This window comes from Artibeus jamaicensis, unplaced genomic scaffold, assembly GCF_021234435.1.
Source record: "Artibeus jamaicensis isolate MK-2021 breed Jamaican fruit bat unplaced genomic scaffold, CSHL_Jam_final scaffold_916, whole genome shotgun sequence".
Taxonomy (NCBI): domain Eukaryota; kingdom Metazoa; phylum Chordata; class Mammalia; order Chiroptera; family Phyllostomidae; genus Artibeus; species Artibeus jamaicensis.
The window spans coordinates 28,396,132-28,409,379 of record NW_026522059.1 but is presented as its reverse complement, the minus strand read 5'-3'; positions in this window follow the sequence as shown (position 1 = coordinate 28,409,379).

The following is a 13,248-nucleotide window of genomic DNA, read 5'->3' as shown; positions in this document are numbered from 1 at the left end:
GACTTTTAAACTTAAGAATTAATTATTTTAATGAGAATTAAACATGAAGGAAAAAATACATACACTGTAATTAATTAATAGGAACATTGCAGTAACAAATGAATTTTAGTGAAATCAAAACATTTGCAAAAGGTACAGTTTGGGCAATTATCAAGTTGTTCTAAGCTGTTCTAATGGAACAGTTTATTTTCTCTATCCACTAATTAATTTTATAACAAACAATTAAAAATCTGAAAGAGGCAACACATTTCAATTTTTAAGATATCAGAAAAATAAACATGAAGAAATTGGAAAATCGCTCTGTTATGAAATTATGTACAGAATGCCATGTGTTTAAGGGATGACCTTTAGTCCCCTGCCTTCATCATGGGAGCGGAGAGAGTGCCTGAGGGTTTCGACGGTTCTTCAAGGTGTGTCATATTATGCTTCACGTCAGTGCACACTGATGTACCTCCCTGGCAAGAACTGAAAGATAGCTCTTAAATCCTCTGGTGACCCATTTTCCATGGATCATTGACGAGATAGAATGCAATAGCTCCTGTCTTTTTACCAAGGCAACCTCCCCAGTGAGCGTGTATTATTCATGCCCCACATCTTTTCACCCCAACAAGAAAATTAACCGAGAAAAAAGAAACTTCATTAAGTAGATCATTTGAATGCTGTCGTATCTTTTATTGTATTTTAATAATCATTGAATGAGGAAATACCTGTTGAAATATAGTAGCTATTTCATTGCAGAGCCTGAGCTTGAGAAACTTTCTGCATAGCCTACCTTTCCAAGTAGATCTTTTGAAATGAAAGGCTAAGTGAATTGCGCAAGGTCTGGGATTTGGAAAATCAAGTTCAACTAATAGATACTTTGCCTCAGTACTTCCATTGGTATTATTGTCCGGAATTTAATGTTTCTCATTGTTTTGCTGTGGTCTAAAAGGTCAGTACTCCTCCACCCCAGGAATTATTTCCCTTGTGAACCGGGTCATAGTCACAAGCTCTCAGAGGGACTTATTAACAGGCCACTGCAATATCTGCCATGTGGCCCTGTGTTTTGCAATATCACCGGGTGACAGCACTGTGTTGTAAATATCATACTGTGATGACAGGACATGGCCATGTTTTTATGTGGTTCTGGTCTAGACCCATCTGAAAGCTCCTTGTTTTATACAAAGCTTCTTGATTTCTATAAGGATTCTGCCCCATTTCTATCTAATTAGAGATTTTTAAAAGGCTAAGAAATGGAAAGATGATGTTCTTGTCAACTTAATTAACACTTCATTTCCTGCCCAAGTGAAAAGCAAGAAAGAAAAAAAGAAATAACTTGACCAACTATCTGCATAGAAATATTGGCAAGGGGTCAGATATTGTGGCCTAGACTAGTGAAGTTGAAGATATATGTCCCTTCAATCCAGCAATTCCACTAGAGAAAATCAAGCACATCTGCAGAAACAGACATGGGCAAGAATGCCATCTTATTCATGGTAGGAAAAAACTTCAAAGACATCAGTATCCACTAACGGACTGGATAAATAAATCATGACTATTGACATGATGGAATACCATATAGTAGTTAAAATGGACTAGCAGTATATGTATCAGCGTAGATTAATCTCAAGCACATTATGTGTGAAAAAAGGCAGGTTGCAGAATGATAAGCATATGTAATTCATGTAACTTTTGTGGACATAATATATAGTTTGTATAAATACAGTAAAAGTATAAGGTGTTCTTTAAAATAATAAACACTGAATTCTGGATAGTGGTTACCTTTGGTGAGAAAGGGGAAAGAAATTAGGAACTAGTATACATTGAGGGGACCTCAACTGCATTTAGGGAATTTTATCTCTTAAAAAAAACCTGAAACAAACACAGAAATTGTTAAGACTTGACTGAACAGAGTGACGTGTAGGGATATTTATTACATGTCTCCATACTTTCTATATGCTTGAAACTTTTTATAATAAAGTTTTTTTTAAAGAATTATTTAATGCTGCAAGGGACTTTAGGAACCTTCTAATACTGGATATATTTAATGGGGAGCTGCTCTGTGATGATAGAGAAATAAGGTTTCTATACCCCTGGAGCTTATATTCTACTGGAAAGATGCCAAATTAAAAAAAAACAGTGTATGTATATAAAAACATATATTAATAAGGACCACACAGAGGACTTTGTTTCATTTGAGTGTGAGGAAACTGAGGTGCAGAAAAGTTAAGTGATTTTCTCAAGGTACAATCCACTTCTAAACACTTGCCTTCCCACAAAAGTCTCTTTTCCCCTGGTCACTCCCCAGCTTAATGTTATTCTAATTGTTGATGGTGTTAGGCACAAATAATGTGTCTGTAAGCCATCTCTGATTTAAGATACAAGGCAAAAGGCACCAATTTACCGAACACTAAAACTTAACTAAATAAACTTTAAATTATTGCAATATTTTGAACATGACATTAGATTTACACAAGTTGCTTATTAGGTAGGTCACCATTGTCTTCCTTTCACGGATAAAGAGATAAATGGGGGAGTAGTATGAAGTAAATGGCTTAGGGCTCTGTAGGAAATAAGAGTGAAAGGTTCTGGACCAGCATTCCTAACCCTGACTAATCTAGTGTGAGATCTTCAGCACCTTTCTTTCTGATCGTTCCTTTCAGGTCAATGTGCCTCACTTCCGCACACTCCCGTAAAGCAAAACTAATACTACTCTTGTGAAAATTTTTAAGAAAAGGGCCTATAACACTAATATCTTATCAGAAAAATTGAGTATTTTTTCACACTCAAAGTTGTAAATTCATTGGTAAAAATGTTTAACATAAGCTTTTGTGTCCATCTAACTGTGAAAACCCTTCTCTCCAGATGGTTTGAAAGAATGTTCAAGGAAATAATTTCCCAGCCTGCAACTATTCTCTTCAGAGCTTTGAAGACAGATTTCAGGTGAGCTTTTAGGCACTGCTGGCAAGTACAAGGAGCGGAAGAACAGAACAATTATGGTGACCTAATTTGCGTAGATGGTCTTATGACATCCGTTCTGCTTATAAAATTCTAGTGTTCATAAAGTTTCTACTCAAGTACTTATCTTCATTTTTGCTTATTAAAATAATTGTCTTGATATCATGATAGCCAAAGGCAATTGTTTCAGCTTCTTTTTCCTGTTTTCATGAAAAAATTAGTCACCTGTAGAAAAAAAGCCCTGATGGGGAAAATTATTCTGAGCATAATTTAAATATTTGACATCAGAAGGTAGTATGGTCTAACCCTATTGCTTCCCAGGACTCTATCAGTAAACTTTACCCCCATACACTATATACTTCCCTACAAAGCTGATTATAGGTTTATGTTGTAAGTTCTCGATATTGACTGGTACAGGAACTCTCCAAAATTACTTATCTTCATTTTCCAATGAATTCTTTCTTCCCTTGGCTGATGTGTGAAGCTAGGCTTCTGAGGACTTCTTTGGTGTACTTATTAAGAACATCTGTAAAGAGCATCAGAATGAAGTGTTGAATTTCACCCATTTGGATTTCATTAAAGTGTCTATAGTTGTCAAGCATTTAGAAAGTCAAGACACTAAGAGTTTGGGTTTGACCCAAAGGAAATTGGTCCTCATTTTAAGGCTAAACAGGAGGGCTAACTGAGCCAAAGTTTTTTAGGGAGATGTTTTAAAGAATTATTCCTTTTAGATACATGCCCCTAAAGAATGAAAGCTTAAACAGACATACTTTCTAGTGGTGAGTTTTCCATCTCACCAAAGCAAAGTGTGATTTTATTGCAGAGGTTCTTAACCCAAAGTTCATGGACTCCTAGTTGGTCCACAGGCAGACCTGAGAGAGTCTATAAACTCTGTGAAATGGTAAGCAAAATTTCATGTGCATATACACATGTATCTTTTTTCTGGGAAGAGGAAACTACAGCTTTCATCAAATTTTCAGAAACATCTGTAACTCAAAAAAGACGAAGAAATGTCGGTTTATTTTCTTATGTACTTAGGTATCTTAAAATTTTCAAACTATCTGAATAAACAGCACTTTTCATTTCTTCTTTTACTAAGAGTATATAATATACATGATGTTTAAAATGCTAAAATAAGGCAAATTAATAATTAAATATTAATTAATAACCAGAGTTTTGGTAATTTGTGACATCTCAATTATGACTAAACTCACCTACATGTACAATCTGATCCAACCACATATGACAAAAGTAACATGATTGATTATTTAAGATAAATGACACAAAAAGAGTAATTTGGTTGAAAAGTGAAAATATGTTGTATTGATGGTATAAGCCATAAAAGAAACCAAGCAACTTGAAAATTTTCCATTACATTTAGTAGTAATAATAATAAAGATATTTGTTTGGTTAGTGAATTCATTATGCTCTAATTATAGTAAAGTGGCATGAATTAATTTATATGTAACTCAAATCTTCCTTGAGTAAAAATAGCAATTTCCTTTTAATAAAGAACACTAAGTTCTGATGTGAAAAACCCAGTGGGTATTTTTAAATTTGACAACACTTAAAATGAATACCAAATAATCTGATCATTATTACACTAATTCTACCTACATTTATATTTGGAACAATTGGTAGAATTTAAGTTCAAATACAATACGCTATTTCTTCTCTGCATGTGATTTCTAAAAAGTATTATATTAACTGGATCCTGTAACTATGTTTGGCTTTTAAAAATAGATTATTTAGTACACATTGAACTAAAAACATTTTTTCAACGTTGTTTTCCGGGCGAATCATCCACTTTAGACTAGACTCAACACCCAGAACACAGAAACATGGCATGAATCTTTGATGAATGAGTTGTCTGCCACTTGTCTTTGTTTTATGTCACATGAATATATACAAGTTATCTGCTCCCTTGAGTCAAACTTTGGGCATATTTTGATTTATCTTTGCTCTGCGTGCAGCAGGCTTGTTTCGCCACCTTTTTGAATTACCTATCCTCTCTGACAGTTATTTACCTATCATACATACGAGATCCTGGCTTGTTGCCAAATGAACTTGGCTAGTCTCTTAAGATTTCCCATCCTCTCTCAAAAGTTCTGATCAGCCCCCCTGGTACTGGCCAAATCAAATTTAGTTTCCAGGCTTCAACCTCCCTTGTGACTCCCTCTGCAACCCCTCGAGGTAGAATCTGTACAGCATTAAACTTTCTTTTCTTATTTTATATAGGGGTTTGCATCTTTTTGCGAACAAATGTTTTCTAGTTTTTAGGGAAGACACCCAGAAGAGGGGTGGCTGTGTCATATGGTAACTGTATTCTTAGTTTTTTGAGGAACCTCCATAATTGTTTTCTGTGGTGGCTACACCAGTTTGCATTCCACTCAGCAGTAAATGAGGGTTCCTTTTTTCTCCACAACCTCTCCAATACTTGTTATTACTTTTCTTGTCGATAACAGCCATTCTAACAGGTGTGAGGTGGTATCTCATTGTAGCTTTGATTTGTATTTTAAATAACACTTGGAAAAGGATCTTGTAGAGTAATGTGATGATTCCCATTCAATTTTCTTCACATTGTGGTGACCTCACAACTCTGGTGACCAAAGAGTATTTATTCCAACATGTTTTTTTTGTCCGTTTGGAGACAGACAGCAACTTTTTAATTTTGTAAAATATGCAACAGTGACTGTGTGGTTCATGATGTTTTTGTTACTTAGGAGGTATTTTATTTTATTTTTTGGTATCAACCACGCCTCCTTCTCAGGTTCTCAGAACCCAGTGAAGAAGGAAACACTGTTTATCAAAGAAGGTAAGAACCAGAGCTGATGGGATACTGGTTTGCTAGGCAGAATAGCTAGGATATTTTCAAAGTTATGACCTTCATTATGTTTCAAGAATAATAATAATCTTTGGATTGGAAGGAACTGTAGAAATGTCTTTGTTAATCACTTGCATAGCATCACTAACAAGAAGAGCGCCCACTATTTTGTAAAACCTCAGGTTGCATTATTAGAAAATTCTGAAAGTTAGAAAAGTCTTATGTTCAAAAAAGTATCCACCTTGTTGCACCTTCCAATGATTGGTCCCAGTCCTGCCCTCTACTTTCTCTAAGCTGCAAACTTAGAGAATTTAAGGGGCGGCGAGAATTCTTCTGGATAAGATGTTTAGGTTGAACTTTGTAAAATGTTCAGAATTGTTAGGGAGTGCTGTCACCCCGCCGTCAGGGCCTCGGAAAAAACACATTCTTTCCTTAGGTTCCGGACTAGCAAGTTTTCATCTCTCGTTCAAATATGCCTGCGAATTCAGCAAAATTTTAGTCTTCCTGGAAGATCTGCCAACAATTACCAATGAATCAATGTTAGTATACCTTATGGGAGGAAGGAGAAGGAATTACAAGCTTCATAGTTTTATTTCCTGCTCTGGTATGGTAGGAAGGAGGATTAACTGGTTAGAACTAAAGCCTTAGTGAGTATGAATCTTTTAAATCCCTAGTGCAGATTAATTGAAGGATCCCAGCGTGGAGCACACCGGTTGTCTCGAGTACCTGAACACAGCGATTTGCCTATAAGTAATCTGTTTGCTACCTCCTCCACACTTAAGGAGAAGGTTCCATTGTCTTGCAAGTGCTGACTTGCTATATTTTTATCTTGATTTAAAAGGGCCTGAATTGCATGACAGTGTCTCAAGCTGCCAAAGAAGCTGCCACAGCTTCTTCATTTTTTAAAAAAGGAGGGGGGCACTATTACAGATCAGGCAGCAGAATTTGTACAGTCTACACCTGGCTGGCCCAGGTTTGGCTTTCCCTCATCTATTTATTCATCCAAATAGTAACTTCAAAAAACATAAGAAAAAAAATGAGTCACCCTGGTACCAAGCCTGAGATAATGTGTATCAGCTTTGATCACATGCTCTGAGGTTTGGGAAAATGAATTATTATAAACCGGGTGTCATCCTCAGTTCCTCCCTGGAAACACTTTTCTTAAATGTTGCTTTTGATCATATTTTTTAAGATGTAATTAAGGGTTCCTTTTCCCTAGTCATGTTTTCTCTCTTGAGCTAAAACCTTATGGAAACAATCCAATGGAATTATACAGCTATGGTTCCACTCACAGGAGCTCTTGGTAATGATTAAGGCTGCCTGGACAAAAGAATAGGGAATAGGTGTTTGCCTAGTGGGTGTGTCAGTGGGTTGTCCTTTTTATCTTCCTGTAACCTGAGGAACCTCAGGTTCCTAGGAGGAACCCTAAGGCATATCTGCAACCAAGAAACTCCTCTGATTGAATTTATATTTCTTCTAGTACTTCTCATTCATTTGATAGCCATTGAACAAATATTTGTGTATCAGCATATGTTAGGCACTGTATTAATCTAGCATCAGAGACAAACAAAGAGAAAGAAAAACATGAATAAAAAAATGAATTCGTTGCCCTGCTCGGGTGCTCCATTGTTTAAAGTGTTGTCCCCGACACGCCAAGGCCGTGGGTTTGATACCCAGGCTGGGCACATACAGAAATCAACAGATGAATGCATAAATAAGTGGAACAACAAATCAGTGTTTCTCTCTCAATAAATAAATTTAAATGTTATTATCCATGTATGTGTTGGTTTCTATGACAGCATGTAGAAGTTTCCCTTGTCAGTGAGAGATGAAGTCTCACCATAGGAGATGAATTTCAATGGCAATGATTTCAATGATGAGTGAGCATTGAAATGACTTTTTCCAAAAGCTAGCCCAGTAATGCTCAGATAGTAATGGCAAATATCAGTTTTCTGTAAAGCATAATCCACGACAGAAGTCTTTTTAGACTCTGAGACAAAAAGGATTTTGTAGTCAAGCACATCTGAAACTTCACGAAGCACATTAAGAGTTAATGTGTCTGAGAAGCACAGTAAGAAAGAGACCTGATTAACGAAACATAACCCAGCATTTCCCATACTGCCCCGACCATACCTCTCCTCTTTTGGGAGGATGGGGAGACCCACTGCCTTCCTGACAGGTTCCATTACAATTCCTAACCTAAGGAGGATAATTTCCCATTGCTTTCTCAAGCCGTGTGCCTAGCCCTGAAAAATTCTGCACAGGATCCTCACCTTAGAGGTAAACAGACTGGAGCCCTAGGGCAGAATATGTCTCCACATTCCTTGAAACAAGTGTGAAGAAACAAATAAAAGAACTGCCATTATGAATTGTACTAAAGCCATGATCAAAAGTCTCTATACTTTGAAATACCTAACTGTATTACAGGATTAAAAACACATGAGTGAACACTCACCGATAATTTATTCATTTCTGTATCTATTATATCTTTTAATTTTTTAGAAAAGATTTTATTTATCTTTAGAGGGGAAGGGAAGGAGAGAGGGAGAGAAACATCAATGTGTGGTTGCCTCTCGCGCGTCCTCTGCTGGGAACTGGCCTGCAACCCAGGCATGTGCCCTGATAAGGAATCAAACCATAATCCCTTGGTTTGCAGGCCTGTGCTCAATCCACTGAGCTACACCAGCCAGGGTTACATCTTTTAATTTTTTAAACATAAATTTGTGGTTCTTTCTCCACTATACTGACAAAAATCTTCCTCTTATTTTCAGTCCAGTAGGTACCTTTTGCTATGTCTTGTCCTTTGACTACAGACAACTTCTGGCTTTACCCAAACTCACTTTTCAGAGTAGCTTTTGCATAGAGGAAGACTAAAGGTCAAGAAAAGTTAAGAGTTCATACAAGAATTCTTATCTTTTTCTAGGAATGATGAAAAGGGTGTAACCCCTATATGAATGTTGAGCTTACTTTGTTGTGTTCTAACGAGGTTCTTCTATTGAAGCCCTGGTGTAAGGCCACACTTCCAGAGAAAGACGGGACTGTCTCTGAAGAAAGCAGGTATCCCCTTCAACAATAGTCTGGAAGGGGAAGTTCCTCAGAGGGATTGATGGGACCTTGGAAGATGAGTCTTGGATTTCAGTGAGAACTCCTGACTCCCTGTGGGGTCACATCTTTGCTGGACTTGAAATTGTATAGCCTGAAGATGTTCCCTCATGATAATAGAGAGACGGCTTCTCCAGGTTCTGGGCAGGAAGGTGCTATCCCTATAGGGGCTTCTAAAATAAAGTGATACACTTTCAGATGATCTAGCTTTATGTTGCTCTTTGGGTTCATTCCTACCTGGCTATGTCCAAGTCTTCAGTAAAGGCTTATTATAAGACGTTAGTCTGGCACAGGTCTTAATTGTACACTAAGGACTTCAGGGGAAAATATATGTTTGGGCCAAAGAGCTAAAGAACAGGCGGTAACCACTCAAGTTAACATAGTGGTATGTGGGTATGGCAATTAATAAGGAGAGTAACTCTCAGGTACTCATTGTGCCAGGCAGTTTATACATGCCACCTCATCTAGTCTCTGCACCAGCCCGCAGAGGTAGGTTCTATGTAGTCCTATTTTGTGGATGTAGAACTGAGACTTAGAGAGGTAAGATTTCAGTCAAAGTTTCACCAGACTCTAGAGCTAAACATACTCTAGTTAAGTTACTTACCAGACTTAAGTTTTTCTACTTGAAAACATGTCTTCTAGGGTTGCTGTATGTATTTAATGAAATAATGTCTATAAAGACCCAGACCACTAACTAGAAGATAATAGGTATCCCCAAAATCATCCTTAGACTTATGCTTTCCTTCCGCCTTTCTGTCCATTTCTTCTTAATATCCTTCAAGGCTATTCTCTTCCTGTAATGGCCAGTTAAATTGATGTGCCCTATATTTTTCTTTAACTAAATACTCTCCTTGAGTGATCCATCAAAACGTGGGCTTCAACCACTACTTTTATGGCAGTGATTTCTAAATCTTTTCCTTCAGCCCAGATCGCTGCTGACCTTCAGACCTAGATACCCCTTCATCTGATGTCTCTACTGGGATGTCTCACAGACACGCTAAACTCAACATGTCCTGGCTCCTCTTTCAGTAAGTGGCATCATCCATGGTCCAGATCCTCGAGCTAGAAGCCTAGGAATCTTTCTCTGCTCCTCATTGTCACTCATTCATCACACTCAGTTAGTCATCAGGTTCTCTCATCGGCTTTCTTATCTTTCTTGTATCAGTCCCTCCCTTTTCCCCTATCACCTCTCAATATCATTACTACAGCCACTATCATTGCCCAAATTCAGATTCTCATCGCTTCCATCAGTAGTTACTGCAATAGTCTCCTAACTGGTTTCCCTACAATCTACCCAACCCTCCAGTGTCCTCAATGTTACTGTCAAATGATCTCTCTAAAAAGCAAATTGTATCATTCATTTCCCACTTAAAATGTTTCAAGAGCTTCCCATAGCTTTCAGGATAAAGTTCAAATTCAGTGTACAAGGCCCTTTAAGACATAGCCTCTTCCTGCTTCTTTAGCTGTACTTTATTTTTCATTTTTACCATTTTTCTGATTTAAAGGATGACTTGAACTATATTAAATTGACTGTTCAAGCAATTAAGACCCACAGTATTCCATTTGGCAGCTTAGAGAGAAGAGATAGACTGATGGGAACCCACCAAGCCAATACATACCCTGCCTGACCTCTACAAACTTGAACTTCATTGACTTCACTGCTTGTTGGAAACCTGAGCCAGAGGCTGGGCTCTAAAAGGCTCTGTCTGGTTTTTATTTTCATTGGAGAAATTGGAAACTTAAAAACAAATTATATAAATTGATCTTTCCACTTTCTCCATTTTTTCAGACTTCTGAGTACTTTTTCCTTACTTTAAATTTTAAACTGTTTCTCACCTCTCCTCTAAATGTCATAGAGATGAAAAAGGTTAAAAAGAGGAAAATCAAAGGCAACTAATTCAAAAGCTAAGTGAAGTTTTTAAAAAGCCTCTGTGGGGGACTTCCGCCAAGATGGAGAAGTAGGTGGAGGGCCCACCTCGCCTCTGTGCACAACCAAATCTAAGAACAACTATTTTTAACAGCAGTCACAACCAAGCTATACGGAAAATCAACAATACGGAGTCCAAAGGACAACTAGATACTCGGCTGGAACGGTACAAGGAGCGAGACCAGAAGCGGAGCAGGTTAGCAAGAAAAAATCCCCGGGCGGCGGTGCGCGGCGCGCGCAGGCGGCAACCGAGGGCTGATCGCCAGTGAGCTGGCTGCGGAGCGCATAGGGAAGAGGCGCGGTGGGTCGGTCGGTCGCGCGCAGTTACGTGCGGAGAAACCAGTGAGAAGGGAAACCCGAGAGCGGTGCAGCAGGCTCGCAAAATTAGGATCGGATAAGCAAGCCCGAGGCGTTTGTGTGTGTGACTGGATGCTCTGGGCTAGCGGAGAGGAACGCCATTGCTCCTTCTCTGACCCCGCCCCACACACCAGCGTCACAAACCAGCGACCTGGGTCGCCCGTCCTGGTAAACAACTAAGGCTCGCTCCGCTCACTTAACAGCGCGAACAGACCAAAAATGGCTCTAGAACAACTCAGAGCCCCAGAACCGATAGACCTAAGTGATGAAGAAATAGCCAGTCTTTCAGATGCACAGTTCAAAACACTGGTTATAAAGATCCTTACAGAACTGGTTGACTTTAGCCACAAATTAGAGAAACATATGGAAGCTAAATTAATTGAAATGAATGGGGATACAAAAGATTCCAATAATAATGGAAAGAAAATTGGGACTCAAATCAAGGGAGAGAACCAGACGGAAGAAAAAAATGATAAAACAGAAAGGAATGAAGAAATAAGAATTCAGAAAAATGAGGAGAAGATTAGGAACCTCCAGGACATCTTTAAACGTTCCAACATCCGAATTATAGGGGTACCAGAAGGGGGAAAGGCACAACCACCAGTTGAAAAATTATTTGAACAAATAATAAAGGAGAATTTCCCCAAGATGGCAAAGGAAATAGACTTCCGAGAAATCCAGGAAGCTCAGAGAGTCCCAAAGAAGTTGGACCCAAGAAGGAACACACCAAGGCACATCATAATTACATTAGCCAAGATTAAAATGAAGGAGAGAATCCTTGAAGCAGCAAGAGCTAAGGGGACAGTCACCTACAAAGGAGTTCCCATCAGACTGTCAGCTGATTTCTCAAAAGAGACCTTACAGGCAAGAAGGGGCTGGACAGAGGTATTCCAAGTCATGAAATCCAAAGACCTACAACCAAGATTGCTCTACCCAGCAAAACTTTCATTTAGAATGGAAGGACAGATAAAGTGCTTCTCAGATAAGACCAAATTCAAGGAGTTCATCATCACCAAGCCCTTACTATATGAAATGTTAAAGGGACTTACCTAAGAAAAAGAAGATAAAAAAGATGAACAGTGAAAGGACAGCAAACTCACAGTTATTAAGAACCACACCTAAAACAAAAGCAAACTAAGAGGATAGCTAGATCAGGAGCAGAACCATAGAAATGAAGATCACATGGAGGGTTAGCAATAGGGGAGTGGGAGGAGGGGAAGGGGGAGAAGGTACAGAAAATAAGTAGTACAGACAGTAGATAGAAAATAGATAGGGGGAGGGTAAGAATAGTAGGGGAAATACAGAATCTAAAGAATTTGAGACACATGTTCATGAACTAAAGGGGGAAATGGTGGGGGAGGGGTATGCAGGGTGGAGGGGAGGGGAGGGGGGAATAGAGCAAATGTAATGGCATAATCAATAAAAAAATAATAATAAAAAAAAAAAATAAAAATAAAAAGCCTCTGTGGGGGAGAGTCTCCGAGTTAGAGAGGGAAGAGAACAAGCCTTGTGCAGCTTACCCAGCATCTTTACTTAGTGAATGATAGAGGAACGGGAAGCAGGACTTAGCGACTTGCCCCTTAGCCACTCAACCAGTTGGGAGCTTGTAGTGTGGCCCAAGACCCCCAAACGGGCAGTCTTGACCATCTCTTTTTTCCTGAAGACTCTGTACTTGTGCCCACAGCGATTATTTGTTTCACGAGCAAAGTAATCGGTAAAAATGCATTTATTGTATATGTTACAGTTATATAATTTCTAAAGAGCATATAAGGTTCACACACTAACAGAGCAGAAAGAAGCCACGCAGCCAACGCGCAGCGCTCAGACGTGGCCCTGAGTATTCTGCCCCTGAGAGAGGAACTCAGCTTGCCAAGCGACTCCAGGCTCACGTTCGCCACGAGGCTCCGCTGGACAGAGCCAGGGCTCCTCTCGGGCCTTGCCCTAAAGCACAAACCGAGGCTCAGATCCAGGGCCTCGTCTGCGGGGCCGGCAGAACGGTTTGAGTAACCTATAGGCGCACCTTCCCCAGTTCCTGGATCGAGACACCTTCCAGGACATGGTCAGAGTCTGCGGAGAGCTGAGCTGGCCTCACCGTCGCGCG